Genomic DNA, 26,040 nt, shown 5'->3' on the forward strand with positions numbered 1-26,040 from the left:
ATGAATACAAACTAATTTTTCATACAAAAATAAAGTAAATTAAAAATCAATTCTTCAGAGAACAATTGAAGGTCTTCCCAACTCGATAATAAGAATGAAATTTAAAAAAAACAATGTTAGAAAATGTTACTCCTTGTTGATGTAATTTGGTACCTCAAATTGATATAGAAAAAACAAGATTAATAGGTATATGCAGAAGATTTAATTGTTTTATAATGAACAAGAAAGAATTTTTAGCAAAGTCAAAATCAAGAACGTCAAATTGACCATTGACCTTGACCTCAATTTCAAGGTCAAAGGTCAGTGTTCTCAAATCAAAAGACCCACGTCAATCAATTGTATGGTTGTGGAGAAATACCAATTTCAAATAAATAAGGGGAGAAAACTCCTATAAGGGTTGACCAAAACACTTCGACTTAAATTGGTTGAAGTTGCGCCTTATAGTGAACAACTATTTGGAAAACGCTTATCATTAAATGTTACAGTTTCTTTTGAATATAAATAACAAGAAAATTTAGAATATGACCTTGACCTTCAACCTTGACCTAAATTTCAAGGTCATAGGTCAGTGAACTCAAATCGAAAGACCCGAGGTCAATCACTTATGTGGTTGTTGAGAAATACGGATTTCAAATAAATAAGGGGAGAAAACTCCTAAAAGAGTTAACAAAAACACTCCGACTTAATTATGTTGAAGTTGCGCCTTATTGTAAACAGTTATTTGGCAAACACTTCATATCATTAACTGTTACAGTTTCTTTTGAATAACGATCACAAGCAACATTCAAAATTTAGAACATGACTTTGACCTTTGACCTTGACCTCAATTTCCTTCAAATGGACTAAGGACTTCATATCAAAAGACTGTAGGCCTCTACGACTTATAACGTATGAATTTATCCAACATATCGCCTATCTTAAATTTTCAAAGAGAAATAACTCCCATAAGATATCTTCCGATCACTCCAGTTAAAATAAACCAAATCATTCTAAAGAGTAGACGAACAATTTGGTGAAAACAGTTTGTTAAAATATTTTACAGTTTTAGAGATATAGCGATATCAAAGAAAAAGGGACGCGGGGAGATAACTCCTATAAGAATAAGTGTTCGGTCACACAGGGTGAGTTTTGAAACCTACATTACTGTACAACATCATTGGCCAAACATCCATTCGATATGTTGTAAAACAAAAAAACATCTCAGACGGCAGAAGAAAAAAAAAATTAAAAACCAATTCTTCAGAGAACAATTGAAGGTCTTTCCACCTCGATAATAAGAATAAAATTTAAAAAACAATGTTAGAAAATGTCACTCCTTGTTGATGTAATTTGGTTCTTCGAATTGATACAAAAAAAATAAGATTAATAGGTATATGCAGAAGACTTAATTGTGTTAGTATGAACAGAATTTTTTTTTTAGAAAAGGTCAAAATCTAGAACGTCAAATTGACCATTGACCTTGACCTCAATTTCAAGGTCATAGGTCAGTGATCTCAAATCAAAAGATCCCAGGTCAATCATTTGTATGGTTGTGGATAAATAATGATTTCAAATACATAAGGGGAGAAAACTCCTATAAGGGTTAACCAAAACACTTCGACTGAAATAGGTTGAAGTTGCGCCTTTTTGTAAACAGTAATTTGGCAAACAAATCATATCATTAACTGTAACAGTTTCTTTTGAATAACGATAACAAGCAAAATTCAAAATTAATTACATGACCTTGACCTTCGACCTTGATCTCAATTTCAAGGTCATAGGTCAGTGAACTCAAAACGGAAGACCGGAGGTCAATCACTTGTATGGTTGTGGAGAAATACTGATTTGAAATACATAAGGGGAGAAAACTCATATAAGGGTTAACCAAAACAGTTTGACTGAAATAGGTTGAAGTTGCGCCTTATTGTAAACAGTTTTTTGGCAAACACATCATATCATTTACTGTCACAGTTTCTGTGTAATAACAATAACAAGCAAAATTCTAAATTTAGAACATGACCTTGACCTTTGACCTTGACCTCAATTTCCTTCAAATGGACCAAGGATTTCATATCAAAAGACTGTAGGCCTCTACGACTTATAACGTATGAATTTATCCAACAAACTGCCTATCTTAAATTTTCAAAGGGAAATAACTCCCATAAGATGTCTTCTGATCACTCAAGTCAAATAAACCAAATCATTCTCAAGAGTAGACGAACAATTTGGTGAAAACAGTTGGCTAAAATCTTTTACGGTTTTAGAGATATAGCGATAACAAGAAAAAAGGGATGCGGGGAGAAAACTCCTATAAGAATAAGTGTTCGGTCACACAGGGTGAGTTTTAAAAACTCCATTACTGTACAACATCATTGGCCAAAAAATCCATTCGATATGTTGTAAGACAAAAAAGCATCTCAGACGGCAGAAGAAAAAAAAAATTAAAAACCAATTGTTCAGAGAACAATTGAAGGTCTTTCCATCAGAACAATGTATTTTGATATGAAAGTTGTGAAACTAAGTTTAAAATGTCATTTCAATCGTCAAATGATAGCTTCTAGTACGCTGATTCCAAAAATATTTGGTTTCCATACATTTCTTTTAAATAAGGGAGATAATTTGTTACTTCCGGTTTGAAAAATGTTACTTACCATTATATTTGAATATTTACTTGACACTGATTCCAAAAATATCTGGTTCTATATACTTTTATATTAATAAAGTACAAAAAATAGCTACTTCCGGTTTACAAAAGGTCACTTCCGGTTGTTTCTTTCAAGGTTAAATGGTTTGATACCTTTTTCCAAAAGTTTCATAGCTTTATCATGTATACATATAAAATAAAAGCAAAGGTCAAAATCTAGAACGTCAAATTAAGCTATGACCTTGAGATCAATTTCAAGGTCATGAACTAAGGACCTCAAATCAAAAGACCATAGGTCTTAATTATATTTGGTTAATGACTTATATCACCAAACACGTATTTTTAAATACAAGAGGGGAAAAAACTCCCTTTTACGTTCAACGTGCCCTTGCAATAAAAATTTATGTGTTACGACATGTCGTAACTAACAATTTAGTAAAAATAATTTGTTGATATCTTATACGGTCTTTGGATATAAGTGAAAATAAGCCAAATTCAAATATTAGAATATGACCTTGACCTTTGACCTTGACCTAATTTTCATTTTTTGGACCAAGGACCTCAAATCAAAAGATCCTAGGTCTCTTCACTTATGGTTTATAAAATAGAAATGCATATCACTTATATCAGATGCATAAGGGGAAATAACTCTCATATGGAGCGGTCATATTGCTTCGGTCAAAATAGGACAAATCATGCAAAGGATATAACGAGCAATTTTGTAAAATAAATTTGTCGTTATCTTTTACGGTTGCGGAGGAGTTGTGAGCACAAGGAAAACAGTGTTTGGGGAGATAACTCCTACAAAGAAAAGTATTCGGTTACGCAGAGTAAATTTCAAAAGCGCATAAACTGTTCGATATCATATACCAAATATCAAAGCGACATATTGCGAAACAAATGTTTATCGCAAGAACAAAATTAGGCGGAAGAAAAAAAAAAAAAAAATAATAATCAGAAGAAAAACAATAGGTCTTTCCACAGAAAAGTGGAAAGACCTAATAATCAGAAGAAAAACAAAAGGTCTTTCCATGAAAAGTGGAAAGACCTAATAAAAAAAAAATAATAATAATCAGAAGAAAAACAAAAGGTCTTTCCACGAAAAGTTGAAAGACCTAAATACAATTATTCATAAAAAAAACCCCACATTAAAACAATATTTTGTATATACTTCACATAAAGTTTTTAAACAAACCTACACAAATACCAAATGAAATAAAGTTAATTCACAAATCTCAGCACTATTTCTTTTATTGCCTTAATTTCACTATAATAAAATCTCATAATTTAAATTTTAGAAGGATTATTTCTATTTTACATTTCCTGAAGATGATTTCTCTCAAGTTTGACGATTATTTAACAATGGCAATAATAAATTGACACACACAAAAAAATGAATTTACAGTAACATCCAAAAATGATATTTTTTTCTCGAAAAAAGATCATAACAACTACTTTTAGTTTTCCGTATACATGTATATTTTTTAGAGTATGCAGTAAAGAGGTTAATACAGACAAATTTTTATTCACTCAAACAGAAAGAAATGAGAGATTATGTCATATGATAATACATGTAATATATGAAAAGAAAACGTTTTCATTATCAGTGATTATCAAACTATACACAAAATTCAAATCGTAGAAAGTGTCAAATTATAAATTAAACAGATATATTTTCATAAAATTTTCTGTAAATTTCACAGTTCAATGTTTGAGTGGGGAATAAAAGAATAATAAACTGAAAGATTTTAATAAGGTAAAAAAATGGGATTTTTTCCCTTTATCTTATACTTATACTTTTTACCTCTAAAATGTGTAATAATTGTAGACTCTCTTTTGTCTGTCACATTTTTAAAATTTCTTTAATCTGAAATTGTTTAAATGATTGATAGATTAGGTAGTAACTTGAAACTTTTATAATTATAACACATATTTATAGTAACGTAAAATAAACGTAAGCAAATCATAAAAGGTATGGTTGGTTGTTGGGTGGCTGCTTTTGATATATCTATCCCATTTCTCCTTTCGTTTTCAAGTGAAATAAACTTATGTTAATTATTACATTATATGTATGTTTCACTATAATACATTATTCTGATTAGCTACACTGCAATCTCGCGTTATTCCTTAATAAACTTCATTACACAATATTTTTTTATTCAGATTTAGATTAAATATTTTATTAAAGTCTCACTACTTGTAATTCATGAATATACAGTACATACAGAGTATATACACAATATAAAACAGACAATAAACAAATATAAAATACAAGAACCATTCTATTAACAATTATGAGAGACTGTAAAACAATTCCTATATAAAACTAGTTAAATACATACGATTATTAAAATATTTTCATTTTAAGAATATAAAAAGGTATTTCTTCTACTTCATTCATGACGACACGAGTTCTCACAATAAAGTGCACAGGTAAATTAACTAAAAACTTGATAAAAATCGTGTTTTCATGATCCAAACTAAAACATGTAATTATAAGTATTGAATGCCTCTTTTTGTAACCTCATAGGGTTGTAAAAGCGTTGACCGCGCGCACATTTAAGGAATGAAGCGCTTTCGCACTACATACAAAATGTACTTCAGTCAACGCTTTTTCACCCCAATAAAGTTACAAAAAAAGTCATTTTTTAAATGAAGTAGTCTTAATGAACGGAATGTAAAGAGCTGTAGTCAATGTTATGTAGAAAATAAGCAACGAGTGTAATAAATATTACTTGAAAATAGTTTAAATAGTAAAAAAACAAAAATACTGAACTCCAAGAAAAATTCAAAATGGAAAGTCCCTTATCAAATGGCAACATCAAAACCCCAAAAATCCTTTTTATGTTAGATAAACAATTCTTACATAGCGTTATCAGAAAATCAGAAAAATAGTTTTATAAGATGTTGTTGGCTTACTGCTGTATGATTTTCTCACATTTCCTGTCATTCAAATTGATATTAAATATTTGTATTTACAATTTAAATAAACAATATATCTTAACCACACACAATATTGTACAAACATCAATGACAAATTTGTACTACACACAATTTCCTAAAATGTAACATCATAAAGAATATCTTCCACACTCAAAGGAAAACAAATAGAAAATAACCGTAAGCTTCAAAATGAAAATTCATCTGAAAATGAAGTGGTTTTTAAATATGGTCACATTTGTACATATGCATTCTCATGACTAAAAGTTGAATTGTAGACGTTATCTTACGGGCACAAGATACAGTTTTGATCCCACGGTGAATCTTTCATTCAAGCATATAACAAAGATAGAACTTATGTGATAATTTTAAAAATAAATTGGATAGACCTTTTTGATATGTTGTTAAACGTTTCGGTTCTACTGACACTTCATCCATTGGACTTAAGTTTTCATGGAAAACCATGTGCGGTATTTTGTCAAATATGCTATACATTTGTGCAGCATTTATTAAGAAGAAGTTTTATTTCTTTAAATGTTCATGATTTTATAAAAATAACTACAAAAACGGCATTTTTCCGTGTACAACAAACAACAAACAACAACAAATATTTTATTTGCCAATCACGGTGCCCAAAATAAGCAGAATAATTACAATATAATTTTCAAACATGATGTAAAGTAAATTAAAAATAGGTTAAACAAAGTACATAATATGATTGATTTTGATTTTATTGGTTGATATAAAATATTAAAGCAAATGAATTAGGCAATTTGTAATAATAAAAATATATAATATAATGTGACCAACTGTCTGTTACTCTGGTCCCTTTATTGGACAGCACACCTCATAGTATACTAATAATTTATTAAATGTAAAAGAAATAACTTATGTAAATGCATATTTGATCATACATGTCATTCTATATCTTTATAAAGAGAAATCTAATTTAATATTGTATTTCTATTTATATTTAAAACCTCTAATAATTGACAAATTATTATCTTTATTTCCCACGAGTCAAATACAAAGAGATTTGTTATCAAGTTTTGATTTGTTATCTGTCCATGTATCCAATAAAAAGCAAATCCATCGTCCATTTTAGTTTAAGAAGAAATGGAACTAATATTCTCCATTAATAACCAAATCAAACGCCATTATAAAAGATGTGTCGATGTTTCCCTGTATAATCATATGATAAATATTAGATTCTCATTGATATGAATAGAAACATTCTCTGACTTGCGAAATGAATCAACCCGTCTTTACAAATTCAGATTTTTGTGAAATTACATATTATAATTGTTATAGTTATATACATTATATTATGATTCCCACAATTTTAATTGTCTGTCTATATCTTCAATGTCCTCCTCAAGTTCCTCCAGATTATCACATCTTATATAAGTATCTAGGTATTGAAGTAATTGCTTTGGAAGATCATCCCCTGAACCAGAAAATTGATTGTTTGAAGAGTCTAAGTCATGAATCTGTAAAAAAAAACACACACAATTGCAATAAAGTTGACCAAGTTTCATATATTTTAAAATCATTGTATGGGTTAAATTTATAAGCCACTCAATGTTCTTCTTATTTCTTTTTTTTTTTTTAAGTTTTTTACTTGACAGAAATGATTTATATACTATAAACGGGTTTCTCGTTCCTCGTTTTTGTTACATAAATTAGACCATTGGTTTTCCCGTTTGAATGGTTTTACACTAGTAATTTTGAGGCCCTTTACAGCTTGGTGTTCGGTGTGAGCCAAGGCTTCGTGTTGAAGGCCGTACATTGACCTATAATGGTTTACTTTTATAACTTGTTATTTGGATGGAGAGTTTTCTCATTGGCACTCATACCACATCGTCCTATATCTATAAAAGATTTTAAATCTAAATATGTTAATTTGTTTAATGTTCAAACAACCGTTAAAAGGAAAACGGGTTTTATTGTGTATGAGTAATTTTTTGAGAATATTAATGTTTGATAATTTTTGTTATTAAAATCATCATGACCAGCACATTAATGCATACATACTAATATGTGTTTCAATGGGCCTATGTAACTGTGTGTGTTACGTTTTAATGTTGTGTCGTTGTTCTCCTCTTATATTTAATGCGTTTCCCTCAGTTTTAGTTTGTTACCCCAATTTTTGTCCATAGATAAACGAGTTTTGAACAGCGGTATACTACTGTTGCCTTTATCTATACTATCTTTCGACTCTCATCTTCAATAGTTGTTGTCGTTATTTTTGTGGTTGAATTTGTCTGTTTAGAAATATCAGCTTTGTTGATAAAAGAGGGACGAAAGATACCAAAGGGACAGTCAAACTCATAAATCTAAAACAAACTGACAACGCCATGGCTAAAAATAAAACAGACAAACAGAAAAACAATAGTACACACGACACAACATAGAAAACTAAAGAATAAACAACACGAACCCCACCAAAAACTAGGGGTGTTGATAAGTGGGTAGATAAGTTATCTTCACAAGTATGCTTAATTGTTTCATCAAATATGTGTTGAATTGAAGAATAAACAAGGTCCACTTGCTTGTTTTAACATTGTTTGTTTCGATATTATAAGTTATCTACATTCATATCCGTAGATATGGATATTCTAACACCCTGAAGTACCCCAGTAAACCATGAGGCGTAGTCGAAGGGTGTACAGGGTACTGAAGGATGTTAAAATATCCATATCTACGGATATGAACGTAGATAACGAATTTATCCCCCGTCTTAGTCCGAATCGGGCTAGTTTTATGGAAATTCGGGTACAAAGTGTAACGTGAAAACAACGTTTTTTCCATTATCTAAAAATGTTTTATTGAAATTTGGAAATTTTACATATTTTTACGGGGTGTAAGATTCTACTTTTGGTAGAACCCTAAAGGTAGTCAAATACAAGACGTTTTTAATATGGAGACAGAGAAACTGGAGTCAAATTTGGCGCTCAATGTTGTGAGAGTTACGTCATAGATGGTGTGACGTCAACGTGGGTCATTTGCATAGCTAGGTCAGTAATCACATTCCTTGAAAATGAGGCAGTTAAGTGATGCATTTAATGAAATGAGTGTAAATGATCGGCATAATAGGACAAAATCGTTAATGAATTAAATATTTAATAACAAACATCATGGATAATCTACAGAATTCAATATTTCACAAGGAGCAATCATGGAACTAAGGAAAACTTGCGTGATGTTCCCCGGGATAATGGTTAGCAACGTCCGGGGATATGGGTTAGCAACACCCAGGGGCTATGGGTTTTGTAACGACATGCGTTAACCAATCGAAATCTTAGAAATATACTAAGCCGGGGATAATTCACATCCTTACCTTATCTGGTACTGGTATTCTATTCAAACATGAATCTTGGTGCATATTAAATGACTTTTCTACAATTTGGTCTGCAATATCTAAATAACAATGAGATGAAGGGGTAGTCTCACTACTACTTCTGCATATTCTGGTCGATGCTTGCTACAACAGATAGTTTCTAGTTTGAATAAAGGATTTTGTTCTGATATATATTTATGATAACAACAATTCATCACTGTTTTGACTGACGAAGAACAGTGAAAAACAACCACTTGTAAACAACTATTAAATTATCGAATGCTTGTTATTAGCTAATATAGTAACTCCATAAATTTAATGCAACATTTCCCTACAAGAGTATATGAATGTTCATTCTAAACTTCACTGGAATTTGTAATGTTCTAAAGTGGGAACTTGGATCTATTTGGTTGGCTCTAAAATATTCGGCTGTGAGCGTACATGATGAAGGGAAATCTAGACAAGATTCGGACGTATGACACTTCTAATTTTTATATCATTGTACTGATGACGCATACTCTCCACTTTATGGCAACACATCAGTTATTTTTAGCTTTACATGTGTTGATGTGTACTTTTTCATGCTGTATTACCACAGGGTTTAAACTCAAACCTCATTGGAATTCTAGATATAAATGAGTATCAATTTTTCTTGTATTGATAAACCATATAATTTTTGTGTATACTTGGTTGATTTGTTTGGTGGAAAAGGCATACATTTGTAAAGAAATTCCACTTTTTAATCAAGATTCACTCATAAAAATGATGAATACAAAATGCAATATGATTTCAAAACCTACATATTCTGTTCCTGATTGATGTGCTAATTTCTTGTCCGATCTGTCCTCGCTGATTGCCCTTTTTCTTTTCTAAAACAAATAATCAATATGAAACAAATCTATACTAGTATTACAAGTATCTAGCTTTTTTATTTCTAATTGTCTTTTTTTATTTTATTAACTAGAATTCGTTAAGGCATACTCTTTTTTCGATGATCTGATTAAACTCAAAAATATTTAAATTAAATGTATTTGGCCTTACATAACTTTTATATTTAGTGTTCCTCTGCGTTTGAAATACTTAAGTAACATATTTTCTTTTTGTATCTAGTATGTATATTTTCAAATTGCTATGAGGTCGAGACGCCGATGTCAAGACTGTTGTTAGTCCTCGTCTTAGTGAACCGTCTGCAAAAGCAGCCAGTGTTTTTGGTTTTGTTATAACTTATCTTTTACTGTCTGATTGTACAAAAACTATGAAATAAATGTCAATGGTCGTTATCAATTAGGCGAGTTTTAGATCCATTTACCTCATTGGGAATCATATCACATTGCATTATTTTCTAGGTTTTGTTTTTATTATTATGTTATAATTAAATGTACCTGAATTATTCCATTTGTTGATAAAAAATTATCTTTATCTTTTTGGGACGAAGCTCTATTAATACAAATTGAACATTCAGAAGAACTTGATTGAAAGTCAGGCTTTGTACATGGTGTCTTATATATACTTTTGTAACTGTCAAGTATTTCTAATTGTTCATCAGTGGATTGTGAAACGCCTCTATAACCTGAAGTACTTGGTTTGGTTTGGAAATCTTTGTTTTGACATGTTATCACAGACTTCATTGAATGACAGTTAGTGAGAGCCCTAGCCTCATATGGATGTTGTTTGCATGCAATATGCAAGTCACTTGCTGAAGGAGAGCGTGAGCAGGTATCTCTTTGGTTGTCAAGTATTGATATTCGAGGAAATTCTGAAACTTTATTATCTGTATCTGTATTAATTATGCTGTCATTGTTTGAATTCCAGTGAATAACAGGTGAAATTCCTATTTGTTTCAAGCTTTGTTGAACATGTGGCTTTTCTAGTAAACCCTCTATCTCAAGATATTTCAACGAATGTTGTATTATTACAATGCATGACCAGATAGTGTAACGTTTGCATATTTCATGACTATCTCTTTGTTTCCATGCTTTTACAACTAGCTGAAGTTCAGATGGTATTGGTATGGATTTTTTCTCACAATAAGATAATAAATTATCAACCAATTGCTGGTCCTGGTGTTTCTCGTCTCTTTTTGCTGTGTTACAAGGACTAAAGTATAAATGATTACGGTTCCAGTCACGTGGTTGTGTTTTCCAAATTCCATCACTTTTTTCAAAAATTGGTAAACCTTTGCTAATTCTACAAAATGTTATTGCTAAGTCCCTTACAACATCTGAATATCCTTTTTGACTGAAATGTGCGTTATTTGGATTAAATGTTAGATCAACATTAAAATCTTGCAGGTTTTGTTTTAGATTAGGGGTGACCCTATACGTGATCAATAAATCCTTAGCGATTTTCATAGTATATATTTCCTGTCTTGTAACACAGAGTTCAAAAAGAAGGACTTTATTACTTTTCCATGCAGTTATTTCCCTTTCAAAACTGGATGAAAATTTTATACTCTTATAATCGCAACATTTTAGTAAACAGTTAAGGAGTTCTTCATCAGTTTTGATACTGAATTGTTTACTCTTTGGTTTGTTTCTAGGGTCATAAAATGGCTTGCTGGCATGTAGTTCTTGCCAAATATCTGGTTTCTCTTTCCACAAACCGTCAGTTTTAGAATCCACAGCCTTATTTTTTATCAGTTTGAGAGTTTTTGTACACATCTCATGAATCCAATTCCTTTTTTTTACTGAATCTGCTTGTGGCCTTAATTTCTTAAAGGTGGGTCCAGGATTGACTTCTACATCCCCAGAGCACCACAATAAATATAAGATGGCATCTTCATATTCATATTTCAGCCACAAGTACTTCTTGGACTTTGCAGATTTATGGAGACCACCAGATGAACTAAATTTGAGTAATAATATTGCTAAGTAACTTTTAAAGTGTGACAATTTTTCCATTTCCTCTTGTGCTTCCATTGTTTGAATGAAAGAAAAATATATTTTATATTTTTCCAGATTTGTTTCTTTGTTAGCATTAACTTTGTGTTCATGTCTCACTATACAGAAACATCGGTAAATAATTTTTTCAACACGATTACCAGTATCTTCTTCAATAGAAAGTAAATGTTGTCCCATATTAATTGTCAGTTTTTGCAAGAATTCTCCTTGATAACAAGTCGTATTTATATCCAACAATAAGTATGACAAAATACTGTTATGTTCGTAGCATTTCACATGTGTATACTCAGTTAGTCCTTGTATAAAAATGTCTTGTATTTCTGGTTGCATCTCTAAATCACACAATGATTTAATGATATCATATAATCCAGTCTCATTGTAAACTGAAAATTGTTCCGTTAAAAGAAGAAATTTGTCATATACATCTTCCCAGAGATGTTCCAAGTCTTCTTCTAGTTCTAGTGCACTTATCATGCATTTAAGGTACCAATCTAGTCCTAATTCTCCTTTACTGATTTTTATTGTTAAGGTCTTAATGGATTTTATTGGATCATCATAAAACCAGCTTAAATCTTTTATCTGCTCCTTCTCGTATATTTGAATATGTTTCCAAAGAACTAAATCATATTTAGTTTTTGTGATCCCCAAATTCGTTTGGATATTTACCTCGTCTGTTGAAAACATTTCTTTGCAATCAGATGTGCTTATGAAACAATAACATAAATAATCGCCTTGTTCAAATGAAAATTTTCTTAAAATTTGTAGTTTATTCAGCACATGATGTATGTTTGTTTCATCTTCACAAATTTGGTAAACATTCAATAAAGTCAATAGGAGAATGCAGTGTTTATGTCTCACATCACATTGGTCCTCTTCGAAACTGAGAGGTACACTTAGGATAAAGTGAGAATAATATTTGATCAAATCAATTGACTCTTGATGACAATTAACCTCCAGTAATCTCGCATTGCATAATGCTATTATTTCTAAATTTAGATACTGAAGTTCCGGTCTGTTCAGCACAGGTTGAAGTGCGTTGATTACCAATGGCATCCATCTTATCTGTTTTTCTTTTAGTGAAAAGTGCATAAAAGCAGAAAAGCTTTTCCAAGACGTATATTTATAACATACGGGGTGAATCAACATACATAGCTGTTGCAACCGTAAAAGTAATGCCTCCGGCATATACTTTTGATGAAGACAAAAAATGTTCCTCATTATTGCGTTTCAACTGGTATGATTTATCATGTTTATTTTTCATTAAACATGTACAGTATAGAAGTATGAGTTTGAACTCAGCACACGAAGTATATTTCCACTTCTCATGAAAAGAATTAAAAAAGACTTCTGGATTTGTATCTTCAAACAACAGGTCAAAGTAACATATTAATACATTAATGAACAAGTTAACTTTGCTGAGTTTATAAATAAGTTCTCTTGCCGAATGTTCTAATTTAGCTAATACACGAAGGACAATGAACTGTGAAAATGAATGAGTACCAGCAGCTACAGAACTTTGTAAATAAGATGGTTGATCAGTAGTAAGTATACACTGAATACATTCTTCTAGTTCTATTGTTATTCGTTGTGGTTTATTTCTGAATATGATGCCAATGTGTAGAATAAAGTTGTGTTCCTCTAATTTATTTTTAATTTCTTCCATATTTAAACGAGAATCAGTACATAAATACAATTTATAATGATCACTTTCATTTGGTTGTATTAACTCCTCATTGGAGAACGTTCCCTTTGGTACTGAACTTTTTTTTCTAGTCTCCATGATTATGATATTAAAAAAAAACCAATATATATTAATATATGATATTACATGTACTATGTTCTTTTTAATGTCCTCAAATTCCTTTTTGAAAGTCGATAAAAAGGAACTTCCTACTTCTGTAGAATTGCAACTTTGCTTCTTTTCTATGGTGGCTTCAATCCCATCTTCATCTTCATGGTAAAAACTACAGATTATGAAATTATATCTTATTTTTCATTACTAGTTTATGGTAAATATAAACAGTTTTGATATGACATACAGTTTTTTTTGAAACTCACATTATGATCTCTGAAGTGAAGTATAGCTCCAATTCTTTATTATTTCAACGATCAAGAAACTTTTAAGTGCATTCCAGTGTTATTGTTCTTTTTATGCTTATTTCATTTCGGTTTTGATCATCTAGGAAATTGTTTGACTTTCAAGTAATAAAACATTCAATAGATTTTTAATCAGAGTGTATAAAATTTACTAGATATTTTGTTAATATGGTTTTGTTTCAGAATTCTGACTAATACATATTATTTTGTTACATTCAAACTCGCCATGGCTAAAAATAAAAATAAAATTATAGACTAACAATAGTAACAAACCACAACATAGAAAACGAAAGACTGAGCAACTGGACCCCACCAACAATTGGGTGTGATCTTATGTGGTCCAGAAGGGTGAACTATCCTGCTCCACATGTGGCACACGTTGTGTTGGTCATATAATAACAAACCCGGTAATAAGTCCTATTCAGTACGTCACATTCGGGAAAAGGGCGCGGGATTGTATTTATGACAGAAGAACATATTCATTATCATCTGTAACACAGATTTTTCATTACGGTCTACCAATTTGTGATAGTGTCTGTAAAACTAACGAAGGGATGACTTCAACTTCACCACTAACACTTGTGGTTTAATAGCATCCTTGTGAGCAGCAATCTCCTATCAAGGAAATGATGATAGGAAATACAAGCCCTGCAGTATTGTATCAAATGTTTTGATACTTTATATTGCAAGATAAAAAGATAGATCTTTTAAATTAATTTATTAGTATTCACATTTGATTCACACCACCTCTAGTGCAAGATGATCACAATAACTTTGAAGCCCTTAAATTGATGTAGATAATTTAAAATGGTTTGGTGGAGCACTTGAAAGACCAAGCAATATCCGCTGTTTGTAAGGACACTTATGTAGTTTAGGTATCCAATACAGTGATGAAAAATTGAGTTCTTCTTTTTTGGTTGAATTCAAAAGGAACATAAACCAGACCTATGATTATCCAAGATATCCTCTTTAGTAAGTGTCATGGGCATCTGTTGAGTTTCCAAGTGAATTGACAAAATTGATTCATCTTTGAAGCAGTTAGGGTCAACATCAAAAGATCAATGTAAGATAAAAAACTTAATTCAAATAGTTTGGGGGTGGGGGGGGGGGGGGGTTGAACTGCTGCAAGATTTGGTTATCCGACATTGATTTTTACATATATCCATATGGGTCAATCAATTTTTCCCAAATTAAGTTAATAGGGGGGTAGGGGGGTCAGTGAAAAAACTATTTGAATTAAGTTTTTTATCCTTCATTGAACTTTTGATGTCGTCCCTCAATGTATTGGGATTTACACACACAAACTATGTTTTTTGGGGCTTTATCTGCAGGGATAACAACATACTTGTTATGGAGGTAGGAAGTATGGTTTAAATTTTTTCCTTAGGCACCGGCCTCCCAAACATAAAGCAGAACAGGTAGGCTAATAAATCTACATAATGCATATATTGTTCACTACAATTCTAATTTCTGTGTTCATTTGCAGACATGAACTTTGAAATATTTGGTCATATCTTTAGAGAAGTCATGCATATCGGAACCATTTCAATTCAAGTATGTATGTTTTTAAGTTTTGTAAAATTGCTATGACAGTGGGGTTTTTAAATACTAGTACTTTCACTACCCATGAGGTTTGCCGGGTCAATTTGCAGCTAGTTTTTTTTCTCCATTTTAATTAGATCAGAGTAGTAATACAATACCTAGTGTGATTGACAACTTCCATAATAACCAAACAAGCAGAGACACAGTTTGGCCTGAATAAGATTGGATAAATTGGATACATAAACTACATAAGTGTCCTTACAAACAACGGTATATTGCTGCGTCTTCCAAGTGCTGCACGAAATCTTTTTCTAAACATCTATTTTATCAGCAATCAAAGACGGGATTCAAAGTTATTGCGAAACTGCCTATTATTGAAGTGGCGTGAATCAGATGTGGAAACTTAAAAATTCCAAATATCTTTTAGAGTACGTACAAACTAACTCTCTTTCGTCTTGCAATAGTATTAAAACATTTGACTTTTCTACACTTCACACAATTATTCCACATTTCAAACTAAAAGCCAAATTGAAAGAGTTGGTATTGCTTAGTTTCATTTAAAAGAATGGCCAACGTAGATACAATTACCTTGTCTAAGGAAGGGATACACCCTACTTTGTAAAGGATCGCTCTGATTCAAACAAACAATTCTCTGAACCTACTGACATTATAAAGATGTTTGAATATTTGATTGACAACATATTTGTTACGATCGGAGGACGTGTTTTTTAACAGACTGTCGGCATTCCAATGGGAACCAATTGTGCCCCTCTTCTTGCTGCCTTGATTCTTTATTATTATGATATAAAAAGAAGATATGGTATGATTGCCAATGAGACAACTATCCACAAAAGACCAAAATGACACAGACATTAACAACTATAGGTATCCGTACGGCCTTCAACAATGAACAAAGCCCATACCACATAGTCAGCTATAAAAGGCTCCGTAAGACAATGTAAAACAATTCAAACGAGAAAACTAACGGCCTTATTTATGTAAAAAAAATAACGAAAAACAAATATGTAACACATAAACAGACGACAACCACTGAATTAAAGGCTCCTGACTTGGGACAGGCACATACATAAATAATGTGGCGGGGTTAAACATGAGGCTGTCTTCATACGGGTACTTCTTAGGAAGAAAGATAAAAAGTTAGCAATATCCTTTAACTCTTCTTCCCGCTGTAAAGATGACGTTTTTTCACTAAATAATTAAAAATTTGGTGACTATGTTGAACGAATCTATCCAATCGAACTAGAGATAAAGGATACAACAGATACAGTTAAGTCGGCCTCATATCTTGACTTACATCTAGAAATTGACAATGAAGGTCGGTTGAAAACAAAACTTTACGACAAAAGTGATGATTTCAGCTTTTCAATTGTGAACTTTCCATTTCAAAATAGCAACATTCCAGCAGCACATGCACACAGGTACATATCTCCCAATTGATACTTATTCATATTCTTGCATTTCCTATCATGGTTTTCTTGATAGAGGGTTGCTGTTCACAAGGAAGCTATTTAACCAATAGTTCCAAATTGTGAAGTTGAAATCATCTCTTCGTAAATTTTACGGAAGCCATCACGAGTTGGTTCACCGTTATAGAATAACCGTTTTACATATGATATCGGATACGTTCCTTGCGTTGTAACAGGTCGGGACCACTACCTTATATGGAAATGCATAAATTAGCATACTTATGTTCTCGCACATGTAATTGTTTATTTACATGTGACGCAATTTATTTTTACCTAGGTTTTTGACCAATCCACTAAATGAGTCACAATGCATGATGGACTACTACGTGTTTACAATCAACCAAGAACACGTGTTATTTACTGAAATACAACACATTTTTTCGTGCAATGCGGGATTCACAATTTCGCTTAGTTTTTCATTTTGTGTATCCTCATTTATAGTTCGTGATATAAAGTATTACTTCCATGTTCAGATTAACGAAGAGTTGTTTCTATGTGAAGAAAAAAGGGTTTGAATTACCCGATATATAGCCAATAACATGTTTGATGATGGCACCGAGATTTCATGTATTTCTCCACCAGAAGCAACGAAACAACAGCGAAAAAACACAATTACCCATGAGACAAACTTACTGGTGTAAAGTAAGCCGTCGATAACAGCCGGTGCTGATATTCAAGAGTACAGCAATGTTCGTATAGATAATTAAAGGCAAATGTGGGATCCTTGAATTTTGTGTTCGTAAAAAAGGCGAAGAAATATTCACATACATGGCAGTGTTAACAAAATTTATAAGTATTTTTGTTGGTCACATTTCAGTATATGGGACTTCCAAACTGTTCCCTTTTTTGTTGAAGGTAGCGAAGTCAGCAACTGTAGTTTCAGTTTATTCGTTTTTTAACGGGCTCGGACATTTGCCAAACTGAATAAAATCATTACAGCTGATTTCTTAAACCTGCAAAGTAAAACTTTGATTGGCTTGCTTGCTTTGTTTGTATAGTTGTTTATACAAGCTTTGAAAACAAGATTGACATCTTTAAACAATATATATATATAGGCATAGTTTAACTTGTATATTTTATATTTAGCTAACCAAAGTTTTGCTCCACATGCATAAGAAATAAGCTGTAATGATTTTTATCAATATGTATGTGCGACAAGGTGGAAATTTGATATGTTTTGTGAAAATTGCAGCGTTGGATCTATAATAAAAAAGAAGATGTGGTATGATTGCCAATGAGACAGCTGTCCACAAGAGACCAAAATGACACAGAAATTAACATTTATAGATCACCGTACGGCCTTCAACAATGAGCAAAGCCCATACCGCATAGTCAGCTATAAAAGTCCCCGATATGACAATGTAAAACAATTCAAACGAGAAAACTAACGGCCTTAATTATATAAAAAAAAAAAATGAACGAAAAACAAATATGTAACACATAAACAAACGACAACCACTGAAATACAGGCTCCTATACAATATATATTTTTTTATGGGGTAGATTTCTTGTTCTTTTATATATTTAATTGGGCCGGTTTTTTTTTTTGTTTTTTTTTTTGTTTGGATTGTTTTACACAAATAATTTTTGGGTCATTTATAGCTTACTTTTCAGCATTTGACTGCTTACTTTACTAAATTATGTCTTTGTTGGAAAGATGTCTCATTTGGCACTCATACCTAATCTTCTTATTTCTATATACAAAGCACGTTTTAGAAAAAAAATAATACTAGTAGGTAATATGGCACCCACTATGATCCAGAGACTTTTAACATTGGAGATATTTTACATATGTCAACAGGACAGCAGCCGAACGATAAAAAAACCTCTGAGGTATATTTTGTGATAAAATTAGCAACAAACGGATATTATCGATGGATGAATTTAAACTATAAAAAATGTATTGAGTTATATACCGTACCCGCTCAGTGGCGAATCCAGGGGGCGGGGGTTCCGGGGGATGGACCCCCTTTTTTTGGACGATTAGTGCATTTGGATGGGGACATGTAGTTGGAACCCCTCCCCTTTTGTCCAGGGTTAGGACCCCCTTTTTAAAATGGCTGGACCCGCCCCTGCCGCTTTCATAACACTTCTTTTTAGCATACTGAATATTATGATGTTCTTACTATTAGTTCAGGTCCTGATAAAAAAAAATACACATTCAGTACAGAAAGAAGTGTTTCAATGAAAGTTTCGTGTTTTTCTAGGCAGAAATGATTTTGCAATGACATTATACAGGTTTAAAAGAGCTCAAATGATTTTCTTACTGGACAGTGGTCACTTCATTAGATATTTCACTGTGTCATGTCGTGAAATTAATGCAGGTTCAATTTATAACAATGCACAAAACCGGTTCAACTACTTTTGCAAGGCGAAAAAGAAAGTCGAATCGTGAAGCCAATAAACAATATTTTTTTAATCTGAGCATGCAAATTGAAGATTACGTTATATATTTTACATTAAATATATTTGCAGAATAAAAACTTTGGTAATGAGAGTCCCAGACAATATATTAATTGACTGTTTTCCCACTAATTCCACGTGTTTTAAGTAGTAGTTTACTCGTAGTAGCCCACAATGCATTGTAGTTCATTGAGTCGATTGGTCAGTTTTTCAAGGCCATATTGGCCTTGTGTTTTGGAAATTACTATGCAAATATATTCTGACGTCAGAAAATCTAGAGTTCTCGACCTGTGTAACTACAATCCCCTTCCCTTTCATGAATGTGACATACCGAAGAAGACTATTTACCGGATTTGTAATAACATAAGCAACACGACGGGTGCGACATGTGGAGCAGATTTTGCGTACCCTTCTGGAGCACCTGGGATCACCCCTAGTGGGTTCGTGTTGCTTATTCTTTAGTTTTCTATGTTGTGTCGTGTTTTCTATTATTTTTCTGTTTGCCATTTTCATTTTTAGCCAGGCGTTGTCAGTTTATTTTCGATTTATAAGTTTGACTATCCCTCTGGTATCTTTCGTCCTTCTTTTAGAATGTCAAACCTCCTTAAATGCCAATCATATTGACCATATAATTTATCAACATAAGTCTTACATAGTTAGACAGACCCTTCCTTATACAACACACTACTCAAATGCATGACCTCATTATAAATTACACAAATCTATATTTATAACATGTAATGATATATTTTTTCATTGCCTATTACATGTATTACTTTGGATCTATACTACATGAAATGATAATCTATGAATAATGTCTAAAATAAAAAAGATTATGGATTAACAAGACTTATTTTCTTCAAAAGAACCACAAACTATTAAATTTAACTATTAATACAAAAATGTAATAACATAATGACTATATTTCACTTGATAATTTTTGGAAACAATCATTATCTGTCTTTCTAAATCAATAATATTGGGTTACATTTAGCCTTAAAAAATAAGTTAATTCAAAGTCCGTAATCTGCGCAAATCGAATTGTTTTCTTAATTTATTCCCTTTCAAATTCTCTAAGCAATAATAGTCATTTAAATACAGGAAGTATTTCAATGCCCTTTATTGGAAATTATGAAATTATAAATTGATTTAGAAGTAAAGAAAAAGCGATTATTTGGAAACTCAAATATTTTATCTCAAGGCAATTCTTTATTTTATTTTCCTTTTCAAAGAGTCATATCAAAACTATTGGTGATATACCAAAGCTTTTAAACCATGCAATAAAATATATAGACAATTAATATACAAACGTAATTGTATTTCGGAATATTCACGAATTAAGAATACACCAAACAATACACCAAACAACTTTAAATTTTCAGTGTCGTACAATCATGATGATTATTTACATAATCAATAAGCAATTCTTATAGGAGAGAAATAGTATACTTATATTTCAACTTACTAAATGCCCTTAAAACAAGCTGTTTACTTATTATGACAACAATACAGATTTTCTGTTTTTCCCATTTCTTAAAAAAATAACTGATCAAGTTTATTAGAGTAATCTTCATTTGGTAAGTCTATTCCTAAAGATAAAATGTAACAGATGAAACATGTAACAGGGAACATTATTTGGTTTAGATATGAAGTCAAATTATTAAGCACATACTTAGGCCAGTTTCGTGTTTGTTCGCTGAAACAAACTTTGAGAAAAAGTAAATGTGTTTTATACAATTGGTTTTTAATATCTTTTCCTCTTTTAGTCGTCTTTTAAAAATTTGATTTAAACGTAGAATAAGATTGTCTTAAGTACATGTTAGCACAAACAAGAAATCAAATGTGAATTATAGATTTACATAGCATATTTAACTCTTGATGGACTTACCGTTAAATAGGTCTTTCTACAAACAAGGTTTCGTGTGTTATGATATAGTGGTAGGAGTGTATCTATTTTTGACAATACCTATTTTGAGCGAGGGGTAAAACATCAAATCATAAACTTTACAAAAGAAATATAAGTTGAGCCATAATTTGTTTATGTTGGACCTAATAAAGACATTAAACTTTCTATATTACATATTATATGAACAATTAAAAATACTGATTTATCGTTAAAAGGACATTTTGTTAATGTTATCCTGTAAGAGCCTCAAGATTGTGTTAACCAGGTCTATGTATAGGTCTAAAAAAACCAACAGTTATTTGTTTGCCAACCTTGATTTTTATGTTAACCAGAAAATGCTATATTTAGATAGAAATTAAAATGAAAATGGATTGACTCCCTTTTTAAACATTCTCTTTGATAAAATAAGCCTTTAACCAAAGGAGTGGAAAACAATCACCATTGATAAATGTACATACAATCAAAAACATACTATAAAAAAAAAAAATCCAACATTTCAATTGATTCTGTAAACCATTGTTACTTACTACCACATCTTTTTTTTCAAATCAAGACATCTTTTATCAATATATTTACAATGATTAATATGATTTCTGTCATAGAAAAATTGTAAGTGGTAACAAACATAACAAGACAGAAAATTCGACAACACAACACAATAAACTAAATACTCTTTCTTCATTGATGGATAAAGATAAAACTGTAATGCTTTCAGAAAACACAAGAAATCCAAATAAACTATCTTCAATTATCAATGAGTGTCAGGCTCTAAACAATTCCTGTATTACAAACCACAGTAAAGTGTGACTAGTAAATCTGTAATAATAAGAATATTTATCATTCCAACCAAGGGCCCTTGATAAACAGCGCATGACATGTTAACATAAACAATTACATCATGATTTGTAACAGAAAAACATTTTTATATGTTGAAATGAAAAATTAAAATCATATGAAACAGGTGCTTGTTTAAAAAAATGTTGATCAAATTATTAAACCAATGCATGTTTATATCATAAACGTAGTCTTCTGTGCACGATTTTATCCTTTCTTACACAAACATATCGTATAATCGTCAATTTTTTTTGTCTTTCTGCTATGATGTGAAAATATGGCAGCTAATTAATTGCCGTAGTTTACCGATTGTCATCTTATAATAAATATTCGACAAATAAGTATTGATATTTAGCACGTGTATAACATGTACAATCAGATAATAGTTTATTTCAATGACAGAATCATGCGTATATGATCACCGGATTTTTTCCGAGAAGGGTTACGCTCAGGTCTCTTGAATACGTCAAAAATTTCGGCGAGTTTCAAGCAAGCAAATAAAAAAAGTAAACTACTTCTAATTGTGGACAAATTAAAGAATTTGCTTTAGAAATAAGTATCTGTACATAAGTTTTATTATGAAATAGAGGAAAATATTCAACGAGTGACCGAGAAACACATTAATTCACGAATGCGCGTAGCGCATGAGTTAATAAACAGTTCGGTCACGAGTTGAATATTTTTCAATATTTGAATTATTTAATAAATTATTTATTTCATTTCATTGGCAAATGGATTTTTAAAACGAAATTATTGCAAAACATGTAAGGAACTATATCTTTTTTCTACGCGTTCACAATTTGTTTTGATCCGCCGTTATCGACGTTTTGAAAACGCATATTGTTGTATGACGTCAGAGAGTGAAATAACCACGCTTATTTCACATGTGAAATTATCCGTTTTTACTTAACTGGGAAATAAATGTAATTCATTGGAACCAATGTATTAAAAGTTGTATACCTGTCTCTTTCTATTTTGAGATCATAGTAAGTTATAATTTTGATTATCAGTAAAATGAAAATTTTCTTGTAAATAGTTAGGAACCATACCATTTAATGATTTAAATACAAGTATTGCCTTTTGGTATTGAATGCCAAAAGGCAATACTTGTATTTAAATCATTAAATGTTGAAGATGAATATCATTTTGTTCTTTTTTGTCCAGCTTATAGATCTGTACGAACCCAATATTTACTGAGGTATTTTAGTTCTTGGCCTAATGATCGCAAATTATTAAATATACTACAAGCTTCTAGTAAGTCTCTTACGATTAAATTATGTATTTATGTAAGAGCTGCATGGGATATACGATCAAATATAGTCTCATAACTTTACATGTCATGTCATTGTATTATTCTATTGTTCTCTGCTGTCTATTCATGTTTCGTTCAAAGGGTATCTACACGTCTCAATCTTCAAAATCGGTTATCTAAAATACTACCATCGCTAACGTTTTTAACAATAAAAATCGTGGTTACCCTTCTATCGATAAGCATCTTCGCTAGCCAAGGGTTACGATCCACTCCCGCTCTCTTAGAGCGGGAGTGGATCGTAACCCTTGGCTAGCGAAGATGATCGATAAGTGTCATGCCAAAAAATGACTTACATGTCCCTGTCTTTCCACCAACAATACGGTAAGGTCCACGTTTAATGGTCGCACATTTTCTTTAAATTTTGAAACTGATATAACTTGAAAAACAAACAGTATTATTTATTTACTCACATGAAACAAACCGGGTGTGGTATTCAGTATGTAGGAGAAACTGGACGATATTTATCTAAACGCACTCAAGAACATCTGTATCGTTTTAAAAGACCCAATAAATTCAAAAGTATCATTTACCAACACCTTAAGAAACACAACCATCCTTTTAAATATTTAGCAGTTCAACCTTTAGAAGTAGTAAATAAGCAGCCTGGTGAATCGCATTCAAAGTTTGTACGATCACGGAAAATAATTGAATTAAATTGGATTAAAAAATTACAGACAGTTTACCCTCTCGGTCTAAATGATAATATCATGGGAATTGGTAATATATCTAGAACAAATTCCGTTAACATTTTGGATATAGTTTCTAAAACTGTTCGTAAAAAACGTTCTCACGGTCGTAGAACAAATCGCAATCAAAGAAAATTTCGGGCCATTCATACCAATATTTCGGACCTAATTTCTATTTCAAAAAACAACGGCAGACATTATCTGTTAACAAAACTCTGTTCGTTACCGGTTAATAAGTTAAATAAAATATTGGAGGATTGCAACACAATTTCATATAGCAGTCCTAAGTATGAAATTGTTCAAATTATTATGGCATATTGTTATTCTAAATTATTTCCCAAAATTGATCGCCCTGAAGATCATAAAAAACATTTTATTAAAATTAAGTATGTCAATAAAGGCTTTGATTTTGTAAATATTGCCGGTATATTTAACGACCATTCTGTTAAAGAACAAATTCCTGGATATTTTGACAATACTGAGCTACCTCTTATTTGTTATATTTACAAGAAATCTACCCGGAAATTTGTGTTTAATTATAGTCAATTGTGTAAAGATGTTAATATCAGTGAAAATACACCTACTTCATGTAATTGCAGTAATTCCGAATATATTTATGGACCCATTTCCCATGTTATAATCTCTTGAAAGCAGTAGGGAAGGAAGAGGAGTTTGTATCGGTTTCAGGTCACATTAAGAAGCGGGGAAGTGTAAATCTTAATAAAAATGATTCAAATGACAGCTATAGGAAAGACAACTACAATGAAAGTTGCACTCAAAACTACTCCCGTGGGTCAGGGTATAGACAGAATGGTTCCACAGCTAAAAGCAATGTTAGTAAGAGAAAAACACAAAACTTTAATAACAATCAAAGAGATCAATGGTGCGCCCCTGTTCGTGGTAGGACATGGTAATACCGATGCGGGTTATGGAACATAAATGGATGGTCAAAGAATGTAAATAGTGACAAAAACATTTTAATTGATGCATGTTTAAAAAACTTAGATCTTCATATGATAGGGATAGTAGAAACACATTTGGTGAATCATAGTATTTGCATTGATAATTATAAATGGTATGGTAATAACCGCAAGCTAATTCATACCCGTGCAAAGACAGGCTCAGGAGGGGTTGGCCTTTTAGTGAAAGAGGAATTACTAACTACTTTCAACATTAATATTGAAGACGAGTCAACGGATGGGATAATCTGGATAAAATTTGTAGAAAAAAACAACGATAGTAATAAATTTTATGTTAGTGTTGTGTATTTACCGCCTGAATTTTCTGCACGTTCAACAAATGCTTATGAATTTTTTGATACACTGATGTCTCAAATATACTCTATTCCGAATGGATGTCCGTTTTATATTTGTGGGGATTTTAATAGCAGGATTGGAGATATGGAGGATTATATTCCAGGGGTAGATAATTTGCCTGAACGTGAAGTAATTGATTTTAAGGCAAATAGCTACGGAGAAATTTTTTGTGAATTTTTATCAAATGTTAACTGTTGTGTTTTGAATGGTCGTAATCATTTAAATAACGATTACACATATGTATCTACAAGAGGATCTTCAGTAGTTGATTTTTGTATTACCCCATTTGAAAATATAAATAGTTTTAAAAAATTTGAAGTCATTTGTGCAAGTGACTTGGCAAATAAAAGTTTAACAACAGGATCAATAGAGCCAAAATATATTCCGGATCATTCAGTGTTATGCTGGGAATTTGAAAGTGCAGTATGTGAAAATACTAATAAGCAAAGTTTAAATAGTCATGATAATAGAAGTAATCATATTGTTTATAATGTGAAAAATATTCCTGATACTTGGATGAATGATGAAAATAGTATTAATCTTATTAATTCATGTATTGCAAATATAGAAAGTTGTAATGGAATTCAAGTTGAATTAGATAATATATATAATGAATTTATTAATGTTATACATAATGAGATGAATGATAAATTA

The sequence above is a fragment of the Mytilus galloprovincialis genome, chromosome 3, assembly GCF_965363235.1.
Source record: "Mytilus galloprovincialis chromosome 3, xbMytGall1.hap1.1, whole genome shotgun sequence".
NCBI lineage: Eukaryota > Metazoa > Mollusca > Bivalvia > Mytilida > Mytilidae > Mytilus > Mytilus galloprovincialis.